Source organism: Macrobrachium nipponense, chromosome 40 (genome assembly GCF_015104395.2).
Source record: "Macrobrachium nipponense isolate FS-2020 chromosome 40, ASM1510439v2, whole genome shotgun sequence".
Taxonomy (NCBI): domain Eukaryota; kingdom Metazoa; phylum Arthropoda; class Malacostraca; order Decapoda; family Palaemonidae; genus Macrobrachium; species Macrobrachium nipponense.
The window spans coordinates 39,238,694-39,248,585 of record NC_061101.1 but is presented as its reverse complement, the minus strand read 5'-3'; positions in this window follow the sequence as shown (position 1 = coordinate 39,248,585).

The following is a 9,892-nucleotide window of genomic DNA, read 5'->3' as shown; positions in this document are numbered from 1 at the left end:
ACTTCATAAAATAAAGTTTGAAAACTAATATTTACACTGATAAATTTCACAAAACAAATGGGTTTAAACATAAACCTTTTGAAAATTAATATTTACACTATAATAAATTCATAAAACAAACTGTTTGAAAATTAATATTTACACTAATAAAGTTTACAAAGGCTTAAAAATGAATATTTACACTACCAAAATAATTTTTACACTAAAAGTTTCACAAAATAAACGGGTTGAAAAAGACTTTTACACTAAAAACAATTACAAAAATATACGGTTTAAAAATTAATATTTATACTAAAAAAAATTCACAAAATAAACGGTCTAAAAATAAAATTTATACAAAAAACATAAAATAAACGGTTTGAAAATTAACATTTACACTAAAAAGCTTATAAAAATTACGGTTTGAAAAACATATTTACACTGAATTTTTTTCAGAAAATGGTTTAAAAATGGATATTTAAAGTTAAAGAAATACACGGCTAAAAAATCCATGAAATAAACACGTTGAAAATTAATATTTACACAAAAAATAAAAAAATAAACGGTTGGAAAAAAAATCTTTATACTAAAGAAAATTCACAAAATAAACGGTTTGAAAAGGATTATTTACACTAAATTAAATTCACAAAAATTGGACTCTCTGAAAATGGATGTTTACACTAAAATAACCATTAAACAAATGGTTAAAAATTAATATTAACACACAAAAATTCATAAATTAAACGGTGTGAAAATTAATATTTGCACTCAAAATGTTCATAAAATAAACAGTTTGAAAATCAATATTTACTCGATAAATTTTAGATAATAAACCGTTAGAAAATTAATATTTACATATAAAAATTCATAAATTTTGAAAATGGATTACAGAAAAAATCATCGGATAAATGGCCTGAAAAGGAGTAAACGGTTTGGAAATTAATGTTTACACTAAAAAATTTTAAAATAAATGCTTTTAAAATTAATATTTACACCCAAGAAACTCACACAGTAAAGAGTTTGAAAAATGGATATAAAAAAAAATCATAAAATAAATGTTTTGTAAATTAGCATTTTCACCCAAGAAACTCATACATTAGGTAAATAGTTTGAAAATGGATATTTACAAAAATATAAATTATAAAATAAATGTTTCCACTAAAATGAATTCGTAAAATATATGGTATGAAAATGAATATTTACAATCAAAACAATCATGTTCAGATGATTTTACGCATTACTACGTGTAACCCAAATAAAGAGGGATTATATTTTTGTAAAATCATAAAAATGTCTTCTGCTTCAAGTATTAAAAATAAGGAATCACAAATCTGCCAGAATAACAAAAACAAGTTAGTAGGCTTTACTGCATATCATCACTACTCCCCAACATATATTTTCAGTAAAACCCATTAGGCCCTAAGTTGTTTCATGAAATATATTTAACCGTATATGCCTCCTGTTAGTTAAGTTGTTGGTTGAAACTTTATTACTTCGTAATAACTAATTTGTCCTAAAAACTATTAAGTTTATTCCTGGTGGAACCAGCACCATCTTCAGTCAGTTTGTGTGTCATATGTAACTACACACATGCATGCACGCACACACATATATAGGCAGTCCCCAGTTTACGACAGGGGTTCTGTTCTTACATAACATAGCGAGCCAAAAGTTGTTGCAAGCCGAGGCATCGTCGAAAATCGTGAGAAAACCATAGAAAACCTTACTTTTAATCCTTTGGGTGTCTTGAAAATGACGTAAACAGCATTTTTATTGAGTTTTGTTCAAAAAGACCTCGAAATATTAATTATTCTGCCTTTTGGAACCAGACTTCTTCCATCAGATCAAAATCGTAAGTGTCGTAACCCTGGAACGTGCTTTGTAAACTGGGAAATAATTTCTGATGAATATATTTGAAAGGCATCGTAACCTCGAAACACCGTAAAACAAACCAGTTGTAACCCGGGGAATGCCTGTATGGGAAGTGTTGCTGTCAATAGACATAGAACTGATAATCATTTATTACAAAAGCTGACTTTGAAGGACAGCCCCATTTTCAAAGCTGAAAATTACAATAATGAAAGATATGCAAAAAAACCACCGAGGTGTCACACACAGGCAAGTTTTCTGTACAGCTCATAGTGTTCTATGAAACTCTCAGACACAGCCAATGAAGCTCTCAGCCACGGCCTGGTGGTGCCTTGTGTTGTTGGCACCTATAGCAGTGCCAGACACACGATCGCAGCTAACCTTACCCTTAAATAAAATAAAAACTAGTGAGGGAAGAGGACTGCACTTTGGTATATTTGATGACTGGAGGGTGGATGATCAGCATACTATTCTGCATCCTCCTCCAGCCCCAGTGGTTTTGAAGATGTGAGGGCGGACAAAAAGAAGTTGTGGACCGACAGACAAAAGACGAAGAGCCATCTCAATAGTTCTGAGAGAGGAAGGAAATTCAAAACCAATTCATCAGCAACGAAAATCATGCCCTGTATTTCTTTTAAAGAAAACTGAAAAAGTAAAACAGAATCAGACTGAAGAAATTAACTTCTCAAAACATATAGCATTGAAAGATAAAACAAACATGTATAAAACAGGTCGCCATCTTTCATTAGAGGAACCAAGGAATGATTAACACCAGAAATGAAAACAAAGACGGGGTAAACTCAAGACAGGTAAATTGTTGTTGGGGTAGTTTGATTGTTTAAAGTCGGGATAAGACTTGTAATATACCGTGATTCAGCTATCGTTACCCGATGAGGCTCTGGAGGGAATATACAAATGTTACTATTCGATAATTACTTCACACTTCTTAGTATTCTCACGAACATTAGAGCATTGACGACTAGTGACGCTAACCTGTCCTATAACCAGCACCCCGATGACGACCAATTCTCCCTTTTAGTAGGCGGCGAGAATCCCCCACCTATTTCAACAACTTACGTCAGCTTTCATAATAGCAAACGGATATCAGTTTATGACGTCACCTTCTGTTCGGTGTTTTATATATATATATATATATATATATATATATATATATATATATATATATATATATATATATATATATATATATATATATCATATGTATATATGACATGTGTACATAGTACATACATACACACACAATAACACACATACACATAATGTATGTATACACATATGAAGGTTGATTTATAGGTAAGGTCTTGAAGCCTGTAAAGCAAGTTTTAGACCAAACAGGATAACAAAGGTGAAGGAAATTTACTTCTCTCTGAATTGCATGTTCATTTATAAAAAAAAAAAAAAACAATCTTCATTGACTACAACACATATCCATACACTCATCTTAGTCTTTCATCTCAAGGATGAAGAAATTTTGTGCAAGAACTCCCCCAACCGATATCGTCGCGAGCGGATGTTTTCTATGTAAAAATGACTATGGGAGATGACTCTTGGGAAACAATAGACTATCTATGGAATATTGCCACCCAGGCTCTCAGAGAGGAGGGAAATTCAAAAGCAATTCATCAGCAACGAAAATCATGCCCTGAATATCTGACACAAAAGGGGGAAGAACAGTTCGGAAAGTACAGATGAGCTGCTCTCTTCCCAGCAACTGTCAAGCAACGCAGTTACGGAGTACGACCTCAGAGGAGACCAGTTTCTTGCATCACGACAATGCAAGGCCACATCGCAGTCATAAAAGGCGGAAAAGGCGAGAAGGCTCAAATTAGAAGTTGTTGCTAACTATTCTAACAGCCCGGATTTGCCTCTATCACACTTCTTTTTCTTGCCGACATTCTTCATCATACTTTTTGTTACTGCCAAAATTTCTCCTTCAGAATTTTTATCATTGCCAAATTCTCCATTTTAATATTGCAAAAATTTTCCATCAGACTTTTTATTATCGCCAAAATTCTCCATTTAACATTGCCAAAATTCTCCATCATATTTTTTAATATAGCCAAAATTCTTCAACAGACTTTTTTTTACTGTTGCCAAAATCTTCCATCAGACTTTTTATCGCCAAAATTCTCCATCAGGCTTTTGTTATTGACAAATTTATCCGTCAGATTTCTTGTCATTGCCAAAATTCTCCATCAGACTTTTTATTATTCCCAAATTCTCTGTCAGACTTCCTGTTACTGTCTAGATTCTTGTTATTGACAAAACTATCAGTCAGATTTCTTGTTATTGCCAACATTCTCCATCAGACTTATTATTCCCAAAATTCTCAGTCAGACTTCCTGTTACAGCTAAAATTCTCCAGCAAGCTTTTTACTATTCTAAAAATTCTCTGTCAGACATTCATTTATTCCCAAACCTGAAAGCGGCACTGAAAGAACGTCGTTCCATCTGAGGAATAAGTTCGAGCCTCTACTCGGAATTGGAACATGAATAAGCAAGATTTCCTCATCGATCAGATGCATAAATGGATCGAGCATTTACAAAAATATACAGCAGTAAATGGAGATTTAGTTGAAAAATTAACCAGCAACTCATTGGTATAAATATCCTTCTTTTCACTTTGATACTAGTTTTATTATTCTATCCGGCTTTTTAAAACTTGTTTCGTAGGCTTGGAGGTCATACTTATCAATCAACGATCTTTATATATATAATTAATATATTTATAATATATATATATATAGTATATATATATTAATATATATATATATAACACGAGTCATATCACATTACCGTGATTCATATGCATACATCGAACTACAAATGTCCTTTAATATCTAATTAGCTCTAACTCGGAATTAATATATTTTTATATATGTTAACCAAAGGGGAATTTTTTAGTCGATAAGAAATTTGTCGGCTTATGGGCACGAACCATCGAACCAACAAATTCAGGATGCACAGTGGAGCCTTAAACCACACCGCTTCACTGCGCGTCCTGAATTTGTTGGTTCACGCCCGTGCAGTGAGCCGACAAATTTCTTATCGACTAAAAAATTTCCCTTCGGTTAACATATAAGAAAATACATTAATTCCGAGGTAGAGTAAATTAGCTATTAAAGGACATCTGTAGCTCGATGTATGCATATATATATACTATATATATATAAATATACTTATATATATATATATATATATATATATAATATATATATTATATATATATATATATATATATATATACATACACATACACACACACACACACACACACAAGTGTTAGTAGCTCAATCGGTTTCCTCGCTCTTGGACACTGTTTTCGCTAGACAGGCTTGAATCAAACTGGAAAAAGAACAATTTTGGTGATATTCAAGCCCATGACCAATGGTTTTGGAGAGGTTCAAGCTAAATAATTCACCCTAACTTCGTGAACGGACCCTACCCCCATGTGTGGGTTCAAATCTCGATAGAGAAGTTAGGGTATCTTCATTTGAGTCAAGGCTTTGAGGTGACAGCTTATCCTAATATTTCGTGAAAATCAAGAAGCTATGAGGCCATTGGGACTATTAAAATTTTTTACATAGCTGGTTATAGTACGCTCCAGATCATATGTTTCAACATTAAGATTTTTGCCCTTAACCAGGTCTGGATTCAGAGTGGCCTCAGAGAAGAAACAACATCCAGTTACTGTCACATCCATACTTCAGTTGCTGAAACATAGGTAAACCTTTTATGTCTGAAAACTTCAGAAATATTCGCTGCTTCATATTGCGACCCTTTCCAATACTTCTTACGCCAGGTATATAGAATAAGGGCTTACGCACCACCTGTCCATCCTCTTCTACGTCATCTTCTCATCCTTTTCCCTACCACCTCTAATTTATATTTTCCATTCCTTGCACATGACTCGACCACCACAAAATACTCTGACGACTAATTTGACCTACTACATAAACATTTTAATATCCTCACCTACCTCAAAGGCTTTTCACTTTATCAGTCCTTCTTGCGACATATACTTGTTTACTGTGTAAACAGTTCATCGTAACATACTTTTTTTATTTTATCTAAATAACCTCCAGCATTCATACTTCACTTCCATTTGTATACATACACACACACACACATATAATATATATATATATATATATAGATATATATATATATATATATATATATATATATATATAAAAAGGTTTACAGAGCATCACATTTTATATTCTTCGTGATAAAGTTATTCATTCATATATATATATATATATATATATATATATATATATATATATATTATATATATATATATATACACTAACAGGACCTCAATGAAACTGGATGGTATCCAGCAGATATTTATTTTTAAAGAATGACAAGCTTTCCTGGACCAAGTCCTCATTGTCAAGTATGCGTGCAAAGACTGGACACGTAGTCCAACTGTATTTATATGTGCGTGGGGGCGAGGATTAAAGTCTTTATTACTGTTATTACCCTCCTTCTCCTATATGGCCCCTCCTTCGTGACCCTGACCTTCTCTGGCCGCCAATCCTTCCAGGTGTTCAAAATCTGTGGGGGTTCTTATGTTTCTTTTCTATTGCAGAGTGTATGATTTTTCTTTAATGGCTGTCTTCAAATCCATTTCCTGTGTTGCCAACCATTACATAATTTGCGTATATTATGACTGCCCTGGTTCAGAGTTTCTTATCAGTCAAGTCGTCCACATTTTCTCACTGAATTTCATTTTCATTTTCAAGTGCAAATTTTCCATGCTAGACCTGACTTAATCAGTGCAGTGTTTTGACATTATTAGGAATTGTATGAGTATTCAGTATCATAATATCGATGCCACTTGGTACCTTTCTTTGCGCCGAGTTGATCTCTTCCTTGATCACGCTGTTCCTTTCAGTATCGTGACCACGTGCGTTTTCAATTGCAGACGGAAAATGCTGGCTGTGAATCCTTCCTTTGACTGTGCCCTGAACTGCTGGGGCCCCATGCCATTATTGTACCTTATTTCTTCAGTGTCTTGGAAGTTATTTCTGTCCCCTTAATCAAGATTTTGGCAGGACCCTGTTTAACATACCTGTTTTCAATTCCCATTTGTTTTATGTTTGTTCAATTGTAAATATAATTGTTTTTAAGGTGAAGCTAAGTCTTTACTTGCAACAATTCCCTGATGAGTAAAGTCCTTAGGTCATTTTCTTCTTCCTTTTATGTTTTGCCTATAACCAAAATAGTCAAATCCGCAGATTTTCATGGTGATTAAATTTCTTAGAAAATTCCAATTTCCTGCTCACAGTTCAAGTATCTTCCCAGGTAAAAACGTTTTATACATTATATAAATATATATATATATATATATATATATATATATATATATATATATAATATATATATATTATATATATGTAGTATGATGTATATATATAAAAATATATATATATATATATATATATATATATACATAATGTAATATATGATATATATATCTATATATATATATATATATATATATAATATATATATATATAATGTAGTATATATATATATAATATATATTGGCGTTGTAGTGAATTACACAACAAAGAATATTCGAGTTCCCAGTGTCTCTCTTCTGCAAAGTAAAGGGATATCTCAAGGCAGTAACCCTATATATAAGACCACTGGTTTTGAAGGTAGCGAGAAGCCTAGGGAATCTTGACGATTATTCCACAGGTTCAATAAACTACTTACGGGAGTCACTTCCTTCCACTGACCCATTTGTAAACAGTTATTTGAGATATCAAATAACATTAACTGAGTCCAAATAACAACTTTGTGACTAAGCTTTTGATTTGCTGACTTGCTTCGGCTTCTCCACGATCTCTAATAGTGCCTCGTGATTTAAAATAGAGAATACATAACCAAAATAACATATCTCTCAAATATAACATAATGGTCATTTAGAATCTTTCGACCGAAATTTACTTTCAATGCCAAGTTTTCCACATATGAAGAGGGGAAACTCTAAGTTCAATGTAGGGTAACCAAAATAAGAGTTTCCTTGCCGCAATTCAAAGAAATAATTTATAAAATGATATAAAGAATATGGAAGGTGGAACGTAAGAACTATAATGGCACAACTGTTTCGGAAAATTTATGAATATTTAATCTCTTTTGATTACAGCCGAAACCAAAACTCTACACAATAGAGATGTAAGCATTAAATTAATCCAGGGCACATTAGCTGCGACTGATGGGTTTTTGCATTCACCCAAACAATTCACCACAGCAGAACGGCCAAAGGTTCGGTATCTTAACAAGGGCAATCAACATTTAAGGAAATATGATGAACTTGAAGATTCTGAGCAAGAAACTTGAATAAGAGAAGCACGTTCCTAAAGCATGAAAAGCAGTGAAAGCACTAATTTCCCTTTGTTTACTATCTGTAACAAACCAAAAAATACCTCCGCACACAATTAAGACTTTAAAAGAGTTGTAATAACAACACAAGACGAGTTATCGTGACAAATCCAAAACCCACCTCCAGACACAACCGAGATTTTTAAGTTTTGTAATAACAACACAACCAAAAGCACAAAAGCAGGGATTCCTGGACTCAAGGTGACAGAATGGAAATTGGAGGTGACAGTCAGGTGAGTGAGTAGGCAGTTTCCCCACCAGTGTTTCCTACCAGAAAACAGTAAATGCTTAGTTATTAAGTTTCAAAGACAGGATCGGCTCTCGCCGACGGATACTCCCTAATAAATACGTGGCTGTGTGTTTCAAGAGAAACAATAAAAGAAAATGATGTATTTTCAATAAAATAATTATTTGAAAAAAACTACTAGGGACATGTAAACTTATTTAATATCATGCAAAAACGGCAATGACTTAATTTTGAATCGTTTATGGAGTTTATTGCGTTCCATGCTAGCAATTGCAAATTAACGCATAAGCAAAAATGTGAAAATTCTTTATGGCAATAATTTAAAAACCACTAACTGGGTAATAAGAAATAAGAGTGACCGATGCTTCACTTCTGTGTCAGAATTATGTCACTTTTGTTTGCCCCTTTGCCACACTCTAAATTGGAAAAATACATAATATGAATGACACAGACCATAACATCTCGCCGCTTATCATGTTACGCTAGGCCAGGCAACGTTTTAAACAACTTTGCCGTACGCATGACCGCAGTTAGCACGAGACATTTTAGTAAATAGCACTACTATTATCTAATAATATAGCCTCTGCCGAAAACATATAAATTAGTTATACCATGTCGTTTCGTATCCTCATCATGCACAAGCGCTCGATAGGCTTCTTGACGACTTAGAGGACACTTTGCCACTGGAGGCGACGCGCAACAACAACTAGCTTGACTCCGATAAGCCATTACCTGTCCGGAGAGAAATTCGCCCCACCATAAACGCCACAGTCATGTTTCTGGCTACGAGGGTCTCAAGTGATGTTTTTCTCATAGGAATATCAGTAATATAGAATTCATGCTAAAGGGCAAGCGTTGGGACCTATGACGCTGATGGCACTACCCTCTTCGAAGGTTTTTTTCATTGCTTTCTGTAGTTTTGCATCATGCTGGACTGGGCGTAATTTTGAACTTCAGTAATTTTACTTTCTTAAAGTAACTCCAAAAATGCAACACAACAAAAATATAATCAAAATGAAATGACTAGAAATAAAAAATTTTCATATTTTGCCGTCTTAAAAATATTTGCCGGAAATGCAAGAGAGATGTATATCATTTGCCCCATGAAGAACTACGATAAATTGCCTTTGGAATTATTTATGGCCCGTGGATATTTATTCAAGTTATTGTGCGTTAAAAGGCCAGAAAAAGCATCTCAAGTTTCTAGTGATTTTATGCTTGACGGTAACGCTCACGCACAGGAGGGAGGGGGGGGGGGGGGGGGGGGGGGGGGGGGGGGTAGAATTTTTTTGGTTTGAATGTTGAATGTGCGTCATCAATCTATTCTTCACAAAAACCAGTGACATTCTTATAATCACGTGAGTGAATATATCAATT